A 15,906-nucleotide genomic window follows, 5' to 3' on the forward strand; every position below is an offset into this window, starting at 1 on the left:
GTGTCCGTCTTTAAGGGAGGCAAAGTACTCCTGGCGGCTCTGCGTGACGCTGAATAGTTATGTTAATCTGCATCAATAAACCCAGGTATGTCTCTGTTACTGACTGAACAAAACGCTAATAAATCTGTGAGCGACTGTCATAACTTAAATAACTTTTTCCCCTCTGCGTGTCATGAACCTTTACCCCTTGTCATAATTGCGGCTGCATGTTAAGAGCTGGGTTATCAAGGTGCTTAAGACACCAAGAATCTGCTGCAGCAGTGGTTAAATTGAAAAGGATTTTTGCCCCTTTTACCCAAGAAGAAATGTTCAGGAGGAGCAATTTCCCCCAACTTGATTCCACCGGAGATTCATCATTGCAACTCAAAGAAAGTTTCAGTCACTTGGCTATTCTGTCAGAGCTGCTCGGAGGTTCAGTGACCCGGATATCATGTGCCTACGTTTTGCTGAGCCGGTGCTTGGTTTCTGGGGAGATTTGGCCCGGGTTGTGCTATTTTACCTCCCCGAGATGGCCAGTAACCTGTTGATTGAGGCAGCAGACGCCTCTTGCTGCTGACAGCGAGTAATTGGACAGTGCGGGTCAAAATATTGCAGCGTGCCCCTGTCTCAACGACTGTGGAGCTGGTGAAAGTGAATTGCTGATGTGCTTTTGCCTCGTCTGAAATGAGACTAAGATTCACTGTTACTTTGCAAGCTCGTGTTGCAGGTTTCTATTCTAATCTGAGCCAAATAAAGTGTCACTGCTCGGTTTTGAGGAACTTTCTGCAGCATCAGGACTAGGAAAAGGTGCGAGTGCAAGGCATTGTGCACACAATGTGCAAGAGAAAGAGGGCTTTGAGAAATTGTGTTGTGTTCATGGGGAATGTCAATGATTGCATTTTTCTTGTTTGGGTTCGTTTTGAAAATGTTTCTGTCCAGTTTCGAACTGTGGACCTTTTGCGTGTGAGGCAAACGTGATCACCACTACACTACAGAAACTCAACACTTTAGCAGCGCTGAGGAAGCTGCAAGTATTGTTAAACTATACAGTCTTAATCGATTTGTGGTGCTTGTTTCATTGAAATGCAATTCCACTGTGACATTTCGCAAGGCTGCAGAGGTATTGACCCAGCCATGGACGATCAGCAGTGCACAACACATCGCCAGTCCATTCAGGCCATCGTACCATGGCAGTTTTATGAAAGACTTGCCATTTGGGCCCACTTCCTTAGCTCTGCTTTTGTTTGCCTCTCCTTTCATGCAATTATCCGATTCCCTTTTTTTAAAACTCTCCCTTAAGAAACTAAGTTTGTAAGAGGTGCAGCAGCTGCTGCAGTGTTAATGCACAGTGTGCCATCATTGACAAAGATTCCCTTCCCCAACCACACCAAGACATCCACTTGGGATTCTTGCCAAGTTCTGGATTTCATTTCTCATTATTTACTGATTGCACTGACACATATTTGTGTTTTTAAACTCTTTATTTTGATCAAATGAGTCCTTATTTTGCTGAGATGCTACATACAATGTGATTACCCTCGCAGTAGAATGCGTAACAGAGGCAGTTATATAATGGGGGCGAAGCTTCACTGCAGCTATATAATGTCCTGGTTGGACCCCACCTGGAGTCCTCTGCATAGTCTGGGCATGCCAATTTATATAGTATACAAATTGGCCTTGGTATACAGGGCAGTTCAGATCCAGCAGAATGTTTGCAGAGTTCAAATGGTTAGATTAGGAAGCCATGTCCCCTCTTCCACAGAGGCAGCTGTTGGTTTCCACCTGGTGCCTCACTTCTTTCTGAATTTCAAGGTGTAGAATGAAATCAAGCAACGTAACCCAAGTTTGCAATGCATTCCACGCAATCATCAAACACATCATTCCTGTCTTCCTCACCTTAGCTGCACAGCCCTCGAAACGTTGCAATCCATGTAACACAGTATTTGTTCCAGGTTTAGGCTTTCAGCCGTATTATAATAATATCTGTGCCCTCATCTTGAAATGAGATTCTCAGCAATATCCAACACAAATTGAATTGCATAGATGACAGGCAAATATAGGAAAACAGGTCAGTATGCAACACAATTCCATGGTGCCCATTTTCAGATGCACAATAGTCATCTTTTCCAGCAAATGAAAGAATTTTTCAGTGAATCATTTGCAAAGTCAGAGTTAATGGCATTTGTGCTTTTCTTTCTTCTTGTTTTGCAACATACTGGCGCCTAAATCCAATTCATGTATATTCATGTTTATTGGGGAGACCAAACGCAGACTGGGTGACCGCTTTGCGGAATACGTCGGCTCAGTCCGCAAGCAGGACCCTGAGCTTCCGGTTGCTTGCCATTTCAAGACTGCCCACTGCTCTCATGCTCACATCTCTATTTTGGGATTGCCTCAGTGTTCCAGTGAACATCAACACAAGCTCGAAAAACAGCATCCCGTTGACCGATTAGTTTAGTTTGGTGATACAGCAGTGAAACAGGCCCTTCGGCCCACCGAGTCTGTGCTGACCATCGACCACCCATTTATACTAATCCGACACGAATTCCATATTCCTACCACATCCCCACCTTCCCTATATTTCCCTACCACCTCCCTATACGAGGGGCAATTTATAATGGCCAATTAACCTATCAAGCAGCCAGTCTTTGGCATGTGGGAGGAAACCGGAGCACCCAGAGGAATCCCACGCAGACACAGGGAGAACTTGCAAACACCACGCAGGCAGTGCCCAGAATTGAAAGCGGGTCGCTGGAGCTGTGAGGCTGCGGTGTGAACCACTGCACACGAGAGCGTGCCGGACTGAATATTGAGTTCAATAATTCCAGAGCATGACGGGGCCCCCATTTTACTTTCATTTTTTGTTATTTTTCATTTTTACATTTTTTACATTTTTTTGTATGTTTATTTTATTTCATCTTAGTTTGTTCAGTTTGCTTACCCACTGTTTTTTTTCCTGTTTGTACTTGCTGCTGTTCCATTTTCAGTCCATTAACAGTCCTCTCTGTACTAATGCTTTGTCTTTCAACACACCATTAACATATTGTTTGCCTTTGCTCCATGACCTTCTGGTCAGCTATTCTGTGGCCTTGTCCAATCTACACCTTCTCCTTTGTTATCTCTTGCTCCACCCCCGCTTTACTTGCTTCTAACCTTGGACATTTCTAATATTTGCCAGTTCTGAAGAAGGGTCACTGAGCCGAAATGTTAACTCTGCTTCTGTCTCCACAGATGCTGCCAGTCGTGCTGAGTATTTCCAGAATTTCTTGTTTTTATTTCAGATTTCCAGCATCCACAGTATTTTGCTTTTATTCATGTATATTCTTCCTCAGTTCAATATGAAGAAGCGCTTTGATATTGAGCGGAGCCGCAGTGCATCTCATTTTCAACGCCACCTTGTTAGTGTTCCTGTTACTTGCCGAATGAAGAACAAAATAAAATGATCATTTGGCAGGTCTGCCTGTTTCCTTAGCTTCAGTTCCAGAATCAGCCGTGTCCGTCTTTAAGGGAGGCAAAGTACTCCTGGCGGCTCTGCGTGACGCTGAATAGTTATGTTAATCTGCATCAATAAACCCAGGTATGTCTCTGTTACTGACTGAACAAAACGCTAATAAATCTGTGAGCGACTGTCATAACTTAAATAACTTTTTCCCCTCTGCGTGTCATGAACCTTTACCCCTTGTCATAATTGCGGCTGCATGTTAAGAGCTGGGTTATCAAGGTGCTTAAGACACCAAGAATCTGCTGCAGCAGTGGTTAAATTGAAAAGGATTTTTGCCCCTTTTACCCAAGAAGAAATGTTCAGGAGGAGCAATTTCCCCCAACTTGATTCCACCGGAGATTCATCATTGCAACTCAAAGAAAGTTTCAGTCACTTGGCTATTCTGTCAGAGCTGCTCGGAGGTTCAGTGACCCGGATATCATGTGCCTACGTTTTGCTGAGCCGGTGCTTGGTTTCTGGGGAGATTTGGCCCGGGTTGTGCTATTGTACCTCCCCGAGATGGCCAGTAACCTGTTGATTGAGGCAGCAGACGCCTCTTGCTGCTGACAGCGAGTAATTGGACAGTGCGGGTCAAAATATTGCAGCGTGCCCCTGTCTCAACGACTGTGGAGCTGGTGAAAGTGAATTGCTGATGTGCTTTTGCCTCGTCTGAAATGAGACTAAGATTCACTGTTACTTTGCAAGCTCGTGTTGCAGGTTTCTATTCTAATCTGAGCCAAATAAAGTGTCACTGCTCGGTTTTGAGGAACTTTCTGCAGCATCAGGACTAGGAAAAGGTGCGAGTGCAAGGCATTGTGCACACAATGTGCAAGAGAAAGAGGGCTTTGAGAAATTGTGTTGTGTTCATGGGGAATGTCAATGATTGCATTTTTCTTGTTTGGGTTCGTTTTGAAAATGTTTCTGCCCAGTTTCGAACTGTGGACCTTTTGCGTGTGAGGCAAACGTGATCACCACTACACTACAGAAACTCAACACTTTTGCAGCGCTGAGGAAGCTGCAAGTATTGTTAAACTATACAGTCTTAATCGATTTGTGGTGCTTGTTTCATTGAAATGCAATTCCACTGTGACATTTCGCAAGGCTGCAGAGGTATTGACCCAGCCATGGACGATCAGCAGTGCACAACACATCGCCAGTCCATTCAGGCCATCGTACCATGGCAGTTTTATGAAAGACTTGCCATTTGGGCCCACTTCCTTAGCTCTGCTTTTGTTTGCCTCTCCTTTCATGCAATTATCCGATTCCCTTTTTTTAAAACTCTCCCTTAAGAAACTAAGTTTGTAAGAGGTGCAGCAGCTGCTGCAGTGTTAATGCACAGTGTGCCATCATTGACAAAGATTCCCTTCCCCAACCACACCAAGACATCCACTTGGGATTCTTGCCAAGTTCTGGATTTCCTTTCTCATTATTTACTGATTGCACTGACACATATTTGTGTTTTTAAACTCTTTATTTTGATCAAATGAGTCCTTATTTTGCTGAGATGCTACATACAATGTGATTACCCTCGCAGTAGAATGCGTAACAGAGGCAGTTATATAATGGGGGCGAAGCTTCACTGCAGCTATATAATGTCCTGGTTGGACCCCACCTGGAGTCCTCTGCATAGTCTGGGCATGCCAATTTATATAGTATACAAATTGGCCTTGGTATACAGGGCAGTTCAGATCCAGCAGAATGTTTGCAGAGTTCAAATGGTTAGATTAGGAAGCCATGTCCATTCTTCCACAGAGGCAGCTGTTGGTTTCCACCTGGTGCCTCACTTCTTTCTGAATTTCAAGGTGTAGAATGAAATCAAGCAACGTAACCCAAGTTTGCAATGCATTCCACGCAATCATCAAACACATCATTCCTGTCTTCCTCACCTTAGCTGCACAGCCCTCGAAACGTTGCAATCCATGTAACACAGTATTTGTTCCAGGTTTAGGCTTTCAGCCGTATTATAATAATATCTGTGCCCTCATCTTGAAATGAGATTCTCAGCAATATCCAACACAAATTGAATTGCATAGATGACAGGCAAATATAGGAAAACAGGTCAGTATGCAACACAATTCCATGGTGCCCATTTTCAGATGCACAATAGTCATCTTTTCCAGCAAATGAAAGAATTTTTCAGTGAATCATTTGCAAAGTCAGAGTTAATGGCATTTGTGCTTTTCTTTCTTCTTGTTTTGCAACATACTGGCGCCTAAATCCAATTCATGTATATTCATGTTTGTTGGGGAGACCAAACGCAGACTGGGTGACCGCTTTGCGGAATACGTTGGCTCAGTCCGCAAGCAGGACCCTGAGCTTCCGGTTGCTTGCCATTTCAAGACTGCCCACTGCTCTCATGCTCACATCTCTATCCTGGGATTGCCTCAGTGTTCCAGTGAACATCAACACAAGCTCGAAAAACAGCATCCCGTTGACCGATTAGTTTAGTTTGGTGATACAGCAGTGAAACAGGCCCTTCGGCCCACCGAGTCTGTGCTGACCATCGACCACCCATTTATACTAATCCGACACGAATTCCATATTCCTACCACATCCCCACCTTCCCTATATTTCCCCACCACCTCCCTATACGAGGGGCAATTTATAATGGCCAATTAACCTATCAAGCAGCCAGTCTTTGGCATGTGGGAGGAAACCGGAGCACCCAGAGGAATCCCACGCAGACACAGGGAGAACTTGCAAACACCACGCAGGCAGTGCCCAGAATTGAAAGCGGGTCGCTGGAGCTGTGAGGCTGCGGTGTGAACCATTGCACACGAGAGCGTGCCGGACTGAATATTGAGTTCAATAATTCCAGAGCATGACGGGGCCCCCATTTTTCTTTCATTTTTTGTTATTTTTCATTTTTACATTTTTTACATTTTTTTGTATGTTTATTTTATTTACATAGAACATAGAACATAGAACATACAGCACAGAACAGGCCCTTCGGCCCACAATGTTGTGCCGATCCTTTGTCCTCTGTCAAGGACAATTTAATCTATACCCCATCATTCTCCTTTATCCATATACCGATCCAAAAGCCTTTTGAAAGTCCCTAAAGTTTCTGACTCAACAAGTTCCCCGGGCAAGGCATTCCATGCCTCGACCACTCTCTGGGTAAAGAACCTTCCCCTGACATCCCCCTTATATCTCCCACCCTTCACCTTAAATTTATGACCCCTTGTAACGCTTTGCTCCACCCGGGGAAAAAGTTTCTGACTGTCTACCCTATCTATTCCCCTGATCATCTTATAAACCTCTATCATGTCACCCCTCATCCTTCTCCTTTCTAATGAGAAGAGGCCTAGAATGTTCAGCCTTTCCTCGTAAGACTTATTCTCCATTCCAGGCAACATCCTGGTAAATCTCCTCTGCACCCTCTCCAAGGCTTCCACATCCTTCCTAAAATGAGGCGACCAGAACTGCACACAGTACTCCAAATGAGGCCTTACCAAGGTCCTGTACAGCTGCATCATCACCTCACGGCTCTTAAATTCAATCCCTCTGCTAATGAACGCTAACACCCCATATGCCTTCTTCACAGCCCTATCCACTTGAGTTGCAACTTTCAATGATCTATGCACATAGACCCCAAGGTCTCTCTGCTCCTCCACATGCCCAAGAACCCTACCGTTAACCCAGTATTTTGCATTCATGTTTGTCCTTCCAAAATGGACGACCTCACACTTTTCAGGGTTAAACTCCATCTGCCACTTTTCAGCCCAGCACTGCAACCTATCCAAGTCCCTTTGCAGACGACAATAGCCCTCCTCGGTATCCACAACTCCACCAACCTTTGTATCATCTGCAAATTTACTGACCCACCCTTCGACTTCCTCATCCAAGTCGTTAACAAAAATCACAAACAGGAGAGGACCCAGAACTGATCCCTGTGGCACGCCACTGGTAACTGGGCTCCAGGCTGAGTATTTACCATCTAAGACCACTCTCTGCCTTCTATCAGTTAGCCAATTCTTAATCCAACTGGCCACATTCCCCACTATCCCATGCCTCCTGACTTTCTCCATAAGTCTACCATGGGGGACCTTATCAAATGCCTTACTAAAATCCATGTACACCACATCCACTGGTTTACCCTCATCCACTTGCTTGGTCACCTGCTCAAAGAATTCAATCAGGCTTGTGAGGCAAGACCTACCCCTCACAAAACCGTGCTGACTGTCCCGAATCAAGCAGTGTCTTTCCAGATGCTCATAAATCCTATCCCTCAGCACCTTTTCCATCAACTTGCCTACCACCGAAGTAAGACTAACTGGCCTGTAATTCCCAGGGTTGTTCCTATTCCCTTTCTTGAACAGGGGCACAACATTTGCCACCCTCCAATCACCTGGTACCACCCCCGTCAGCAGAGAAGATGAAAAGATCATTGCCAGCGGCTCTGCAATTTCATCCCTTGCTTCCCATAACATCCTTGGATATACCCCGTCAGGCCCGGGAGACTTGTCTATCTTCAAGTTATTCAAAAACCCCAACACATCTTCCCTCCTAACGAGCACTTCCTCGAGCTTACCAGTCTGTTTCACACCGTCCTCTTCAGTAATACACCCCTTCTCATTCGTAAATACCGAAGAGAAGTACTCATTCAAAACCTCACTTATCTCTTCCGGCTCAACACACAGTCTCCCGCTATTGTCCTTGACCGGACCTATGGTCCCCCTAGTCATCCTCATATTTCTGACATACGCGTAAAAGGCCTTGGGGTTTTCTTTTATCCTACCCGCCAAGCATTTTTCATGCCCTCTCTTAGCTCTCCTAATCCCTTTCTTCAGATCCTTCCTGGCCATCTTGTATCCCTCCAGAGCTATGCCTGTGCCCTTTTTCCTCAACTTTATATACGCCTCCTTCTTCTTCCTAACAAGACTCTCAACCTCTCTTGTCAACCACGGTTCCCTCACATGACCATCCCTTCCCTGTCTGACAGGGACATGCTTATCAATGGCCCCTACTATCTGCTCCTTGAAAAAGTTCCACATTTCGACCGTGCCCTTCCCTGCCAGCATATGCTCCCAATTTATGCTCCTCAGTTCCTGCCTGACAGCATCATATCTACCCTTCCCCCAATTGTAAACCTTGCCCTGTTGCACATACCTATCCTTCTCTTAGTTCTTCATCTTAGTTTGTTCAGTTTGCTTACCCACTGTTTTTTTTCCTGTTTGTACTTGCTGCTGTTCAATTTTCAGTCCATTAACAGTCCTCTCTGTACTAATGCTTTGTCTTTCAACACACCATTAACATATTGTTTGCCTTTGCTCCATGACCTTCTGGTCAGCTATTCTGTGGCCTTGTCCAATCTACACCTTCTCCTTTGTTATCTCTTGCTCCACCCCCGCTTTACTTGCTTCTAACCTTTGACATTTCTAATATTTGCCAGTTCTGAAGAAGGGTCACTGAGCCGAAATGTTAACTCTGCTTCTGTCTCCACAGATGCTGCCAGTCGTGCTGAGTATTTCCAGAATTTCTTGTTTTTATTTCAGATTTCCAGCATCCACAGTATTTTGCTTTTATTCATGTATATTCTTCCTCAGTTCAATATGAAGGAGCGCTTTGATATTGAGCGGAGCCGCAGTGCATCTCATTTTCAACGCCACCTTGTTAGTGTTCCTGTTACTTGCCGAATGAAGAACAAAATAAAATGATAATTTGGCAGGTCTGCCTGTTTCCTTAGCTTCAGTTACAGAATCAGCTGTGTCCGTCTTTAAGGGAGGCAAAGTACTCCTAGCGGCTCTGCGTGACGCTGAATATTTATGTTAATCTGCATCAATAAATCCAGATATGTCTCTGTTACTGACTGAACAAAACGCTAATAAATCTGTGAGCGACTGTCATAACTTAAATAACTTTTTCCCCTCTGCGTGTCATGAACCTTTACCCCTTGTCATAATTGCGGCTGCATGTTAAGAGCTGGGTTATCAAGGTGCTTAAGACACCAAGAATCTGCTGCAGCAGTGGTTAAATTGAAAAGGATTTTTGCCCCTTTTACCCAAGAAGAAATGTTCAGGAGGAGCAATTTCCCCCAACTTGTTTCCACCGGAGATTCATCATTGCAACTCAAAGAAAGTTTCAGTCACTTGGGTGTTCTGTCAGAGCTGCTCGGAGGTTCAGTGACCCGGATATCATTTGCGTACGTTTTGCTGAGCCGGTGCTTGGTTGATGGGGAGATTTGGCCCGGGTTGTGCTATTTTACCTCCCCGAGATGGCCAGTACCCTGTTGATTGAGGCAGCAGACGCCACTTGCTGCTGACAGCGAGTAATTGGACAGTGCGGGTCAAAATATTGCAGCGTGCCCCTGTCTCAACGACTGTGGAGCTGGTGAAAGTGAATTGCTGATGTGCTTTTGCCTCGTCTGAAATGAGACTAAGATTCGCTGTGACTTAGCAAGCTTGTGTTGCAGGTTTCTATTCTAATCTGAGCCAAATAAAGTGTCACTGCTCGGTTTTGAGGAACTTTCTGCAGCATCAGGACTAGAAAGAGGAGCGAGTGCAAGGCATTGTGCACACAATGTGCAAGAGAAAGAGAGCTTTGAGAAATTGTGTTGTGTTAATGGGGAATGTCAATGATTGCACATTTCTTGCGAAGATGTTCGGGTTGGTTTTGAAAATGTTTCTGCCCAGTTTCGAACTGGGGACCTTTTGCGTGTGAGGCAAACGTGATCACCACTACACTACAGAAACTCAACACAGTTGCAGCGTTGAGGAAGCTGCAAGTATTGTTAAACTATACAGTCTTAATCGATTTGTGCTGTTTGTTTCATTGAAATGCAATTCCACTGTGACATTTCGCAAGGCTGCAGAGGTATTGACCCAGCCATGGACGATCAGCAGTGCACAACACATCGCCAGTCCATTCAGGCCATCGTACCATTGCCAGTTTTTTGAAAGACTTGCCATTTGGGCCCACTTCCTTAGCTCTGCTTTTCTTTGCCTCTCCTTTCATGCAATTATCCAATTCCCTTTTTTTTAAACTCTACCTTAAGAAACTAAGTTTGTAAGAGGTGCAGCAGCTGCTGCAGTGTTAATGCACAGTGTGCCATCATTGACAAAGATTCCCTTCCCCAACCACACCAAGACATCCACTTGGGATTCTTGCCAACTTCTGGATTTCATTTCTCATTATTTACTGATTGCACTGACACATATTTGTGTTTTTAAACTCTTTATTTTGATCAAATGAGTCCTTATTTTGCTGAGTTGCTACATACAATGTGATTACCCTCGCAGTAGAATGCATAACAGAGGCAGTTATATAATGGGGGCGAAGCTTCACTGCAGCTATATAATGTCCTGGTTGGACCCCACTGCATAGTCTGGGCATGCCAATTTATATAGTATACAAATTGGCCTTGGTATACAGGGCAGTTCAGATCCAGCAGAATGTTTGCAGAGTTCAAATGGTTAGATTAGGAAGCCATGTCCCCTCTTCCACAGAGACAGCTGTTGGTTTCCACCTGGTGCCTCACTTGTTTCTGAATTTCAAGGTGTAGAATGAAATCAAGCAACGTAACCCAAGTTTGCAATGCATTCCACGCAATCATCAAACACATCATTCCTGTCTTCCTCACCTTAGCTGCACAGCCCTCGATAAGTTGCAATCCATGTAACACAGGATTTGTTCCAGGTTTAGGCTTTCAGTAGGATTATAATAATATCTGTGCCCTCATCTTGAAATGAGATTCTCAGCAATATCCAACACAAATTGAATTGCACAGATGACAGGCAAATATAAGAAAACAGGTCAGTATGCAACACAATCCCATGGTGCCCATTTTCAGATGCACAATAGTCATCTTTTCCAGCAAAGGAAAGAATTTTTCAGTGAATCATTTGCAAAGTCAGAGTTAATGGCATTTGTGCTTTTCTTTCTTCTTGTTTTGCAACATACTGGCGCCTAAATCCAATTCATGTATATTCATGTTTATTGGGGAGACCAAACGCAGACTGGGTGACCGCTTTGCGGAAGACATCGGCTCAGTCCGCAAGCAGGACCCTGAGCTTCCGGTTGCTTGCCATTTCAAGACTGCCCACTGCTCTCATCTCTATCCTGGGATTGCCTCAGTGTTCCAGTGAACATCAACACAAGCTCGAAAAACAGCATCCCGTTGACCGATTAGTTTAGTTTGGTGATGCAGCAGTGAAACAGGCCCTTCGGCCCACCGAGTCTGTGCTGACCATCGACCACCCATTTATACTAATCCGACACGAATTCCATATTCCTACCACATCCCCACCTTCCCTATATTTCCCTACCACCTCCCTATACGAGGGGCAATTTATAATGGCCAATTAACCTATCAAGCAGCCAGTCTTTGGCATGTGGGAGGAAACCGGAGCACCCAGAGGAATCCCACGCAGACACAGGGAGAACTTGCAAACACCACGCAGGCAGTGCCCAGAATTGAAAGCGGGTCGCTGGAGCTGTGAGGCTGCGGTGTGAACCACAGCACACGAGAGCGTGCCGGACTGAATATTGAGTTCAATAATTCCAGAGCATGACGGGGCCCCCATTTTTCATTCATTTTTTGTTATTTTTCATTTTTACATTTTTTACATTTTTTTGTATGTTTATTTTATTTCATCTTAGTTTGTTCAGTTTGCTTACCCACTGTTTTTTTTCCTGTTTGTACTTGCTGCTGTTCAATTTTCAGTCCATTAACAGTCCTCTCTGTACTAATGCTTTGTCTTTCAACACACCATTAACATATTGTTTGCCTTTGCTCCATGACCTTCTGGTCAGCTATTCTGTGGCCTTGTCCAATCTACACCTTCTCCTTTGTTATCTCTTGCTCCACCCCCGCTTTACTTGCTTCTAACCTTTGACGTTTCTAATATTTGCCAGTTCTGAAGAAGGGTCACTGAGCCGAAATGTTAACTCTGCTTCTGTTTCCACAGATGCTGCCAGTCGTGCTGAGTATTTCCAGAATTTCTTGTTTTTTTTTCAGATTTCCAGCATCCACAGTATTTTGCTTTTATTCATGTATATTCTTCCTCGGTTCAATATGAAGGAGCGCTTTGATATTGAGCGGAGCCGCAGTGCATCTCATTTTCAACGCCACCTTGTTAGTGTTCCTGTTACTTGCCGAATGAAGAACAAAATAAAATGATAATTTGGCAGGTCTGCCTGTTTCCTTAGCTTCAGTTACAGAATCAGCTGTGTCCGTCTTGAAGGGAGGCAAAGTACTCCTAGCGGCTCTGCGTGACGCTGAATAGTTATGTTAATCTGCATCAATAAATCCAGGTATGTCTCTGTTACTGACTGAACAAAACGCTATTAAATCTGTGAGCGACTGTCATAACTTAAATAAATTTTCCCCCTCTGCGTGTCATGAACCTTTACCCCTTGTCATAATTGCGGCTGCATGTTAAGAGCTGGGTTATCAAGGTGCTTCAGACACCAAGAATCTGCTGCAGCAGTGGTTAAATTGAAAAGGATTTTTGCCCCTTTTCACCAAGAAGAAATGTTCAGGAGGAGCAATTTCCCCCAACTTGTTTCCACCGGAGATTCATCATTGCAACGCAAAGAAAGTTTCAGTCACTTGGCTGTTCTGTCAGAGCTGCTCGGAGGTTCAGAGACCCGGATATCATGTGCCTACGTTTTGCTGAGCCGGTGCTTGGTTGATGGGGAGATTTGGCCCGGGTTGTGCTATTTTACCTCCCCGAGATGGCCAATAACCTGTTGATTGAGGCAGCAGACGCCACTTGCTGCTGACAGCGAGTAATTGGACAGTGCGGGTCAAAATATTGCAGCGTGCCCCTGTCTCAACGACTGTGGAGCTGGTGAAAGTGAATTGCTGATGTGCTTTTGCCTCGTCTGAAATGAGACAAAGATTCGCTGATACTTCGCAAGCTCGTGTTGCAGGTTTCTATTCTAATCTGAGCCAAATAAAGTGTCACTGCTCGGTTTTGAGGAACTTTCTGCAGCATCAGGACTAGAAAGAGGAGCGAGTGCAAGGCATTGTGCACACAATGTGCAAGAGAAAGAGAGCTTTGAGAAATTGTGTTGTGTTCATGGGGAATGTCAATGATTGCATATTTCTTGCGAAGATGTTCGGGTTGGTTTTGAAAATGTTTCTGCCCAGTTTCGAACTGGGGACCTTTTGCGTGTGAGGCAAACGTGATCACCACTACACTACAGAAACTCAATACAGTTGCAGCGCTGAGGAAGCTGCAAGTATTGTTAAACTGTACAGTCTTAATTGATTTGTGCTGCTTGTTTCATTGAAATGCAATTCCACTGTGACATTTCGCAAGGCTGCAGAGGTATTGACCCAGCCATGGACGATCAGCAGTGCACAACACATCGCCAGTCCATTCAGGCCATCGTACCATTGCCAGTTTTTTCAAAGACTTGCCATTTGGGCCCACTTCCTTAGCTCTGCTTTTCTTTGCCTCTCCTTTCATGCAATTATCCAATTCCCTTTTTTTTAAAACTCTACCTTAAGAAACTAAGTTTGTAAGAGGTGCAGCAGCTGCTGCAGTGTTAATGCACAGTGTGCCATCATTGACAAAGATTCCCTTCCCCAACCACACCAAGACATCCACTTGGGATTCTTGCCAACTTCTGGATTTCATTTCTCATTATTTACTGATTGCACTGACACATATTTGTGTTTTTAAACTCTTTATTTTGATCAAATGAGTCCTTATTTTGCTGAGTTGCTACATACAATGTGATTACCCTCGCAGTAGAATGCGTAACAGAGGCAGTTATATAATGGGGGCGAAGCTTCACTGCAGCTATATAATGTCCTGGTTGGACCCCACTGCATAGTCTGGGCATGCCAATTTATATAGTATACAAATTGGCCTTGGTATACAGGGCAGTTCAGATCCAGCAGAATGTTTGCAGAGTTCAAATGGTTAGATTAGGAAGCCATGTCCCCTCTTCCACAGAGACAGCTGTTGGTTTCCACCTGGTGCCTCACTTGTTTCTGAATTTCAAGGTGTAGAATGAAATCAAGCAACGTAACCCAAGTTTGCATGTAATTCCACGCAATCATCAAACACATCATTCCTGTCTTCCTCACCTTAGCTGCACAGCCCTCGAAACGTTGCAATCCATGTAACACAGTATTTGTTCCAGGTTTAGGCTTTCAGCCGTATTATAATAATATCTGTGCCCTCATCTTGAAATGAGATTCTCAGCAATATCCAACACAAATTGAATTGCATAGATGACAGGCAAATATAGGAAAACAGGTCAGTATGCAACACAATTCCATGGTGCCCATTTTCAGATGCACAATAGTCATCTTTTCCAGCAAATGAAAGAATTTTTCAGTGAATCATTTGCAAAGTCAGAGTTAATGGCATTTGTGCTTTTCTTTCTTCTTGTTTTCAAACATACTGGCGCCTAAATCCAATTCATGTATATTCATGTTTATTGAGGAGACCAAACGCAGACTGGGTGACCGCTTTGCGGAATACGTCGGCTCAGTCCGCAAGCAGGACCCTGAGCTTCCGGTTGCTTGCCATTTCAAGACTGCCCACTGCTCTCATCTCTATCCTGGGATTGCCTCAGTGTTCCAGTGAACATCAACACAAGCTCGAAAAACAGCATCCCGTTGACCGATTAGTTTAGTTTGGTGATGCAGCAGTGAAACAGGCCCTTCGGCCCACCGAGTCTGTGCTGACCATCGACCACCCATTTATACTAATCCGACACGAATTCCATATTCCTACCACATCCCCACCTTCCCTATATTTCCCTACCACCTCCCTATACGAGGGGCAATTTATAATGGCCAATTAACCTATCAAGCAGCCAGTCTTTGGCATGTGGGAGGAAACCGGAGCACCCAGAGGAATCCCACGCAGACACAGGGAGAACTTGCAAACACCACGCAGGCAGTGCCCAGAATTGAAAGCGGGTCGCTGGAGCTGTGAGGCTGCGGTGTGAACCACTGCACACGAGAGCGTGCCGGACTGAATATTGAGTTCAATAATTCCAGAGCATGACGGGGCCCCCATTTTTCATTCATTTTTTGTTATTTTTCATTTTTACATTTTTTACATTTTTTTGTATGTTTATTTTATTTCATCTTAGTTTGTTCAGTTTGCTTACCCACTGTTTTTTTTCCTGTTTGTACTTGCTGCTGTTCAATTTTCAGTCCATTAACAGTCCTCTCTGTACTAATGCTTTGTCTTTCAACACACCATTAACATATTGTTTGCCTTTGCTCCATGACCTTCTGGTCAGCTATTCTGTGGCCTTGTCCAATCTACACCTTCTCCTTTGTTATCTCTTGCTCCACCCCCGCTTTACTTGCTTCTAACCTTTGACGTTTCTAATATTTGCCAGTTCTGAAGAAGGGTCACTGAGCCGAAATGTTAACTCTGCTTCTGTTTCCACAGATGCTGCCAGTCGTGCTGAGTATTTCCAGAATTTCTTGTTTTTTTTTCAGATTTCCAGCATCCACAGTATTTTGC

At 44.4% G+C, this 15,906-nt stretch overlaps 4 non-coding genes across 4 annotated transcripts; all 4 read right to left on the reverse strand.

Annotated features, from left to right (window-relative positions):
* Positions 1–905: 905 nt before the first annotated feature.
* trnav-cac (transfer RNA valine (anticodon CAC)) lies at positions 906–978 on the reverse strand. Its single transcript has one exon. It is a non-coding gene; the product is annotated as a tRNA-Val (tRNA).
* Positions 979–4,376: 3,398 nt separating this feature from the next.
* trnav-cac (transfer RNA valine (anticodon CAC)) lies at positions 4,377–4,449 on the reverse strand. The gene has a single exon. It is a non-coding gene; the product is annotated as a tRNA-Val (tRNA).
* A 5,633-nt stretch (positions 4,450–10,082) lies between these two features.
* On the reverse strand, positions 10,083–10,155 carry trnav-cac (transfer RNA valine (anticodon CAC)). The gene has a single exon. It is a non-coding gene; the product is annotated as a tRNA-Val (tRNA).
* Positions 10,156–13,543: 3,388 nt separating this feature from the next.
* trnav-cac (transfer RNA valine (anticodon CAC)) lies at positions 13,544–13,616 on the reverse strand. The gene has a single exon. It is a non-coding gene; the product is annotated as a tRNA-Val (tRNA).
* Positions 13,617–15,906: the final 2,290 nt, after the last annotated feature.

This window comes from Heterodontus francisci, chromosome 22 (genome assembly GCF_036365525.1).
Source record: "Heterodontus francisci isolate sHetFra1 chromosome 22, sHetFra1.hap1, whole genome shotgun sequence".
NCBI lineage: Eukaryota > Metazoa > Chordata > Chondrichthyes > Heterodontiformes > Heterodontidae > Heterodontus > Heterodontus francisci.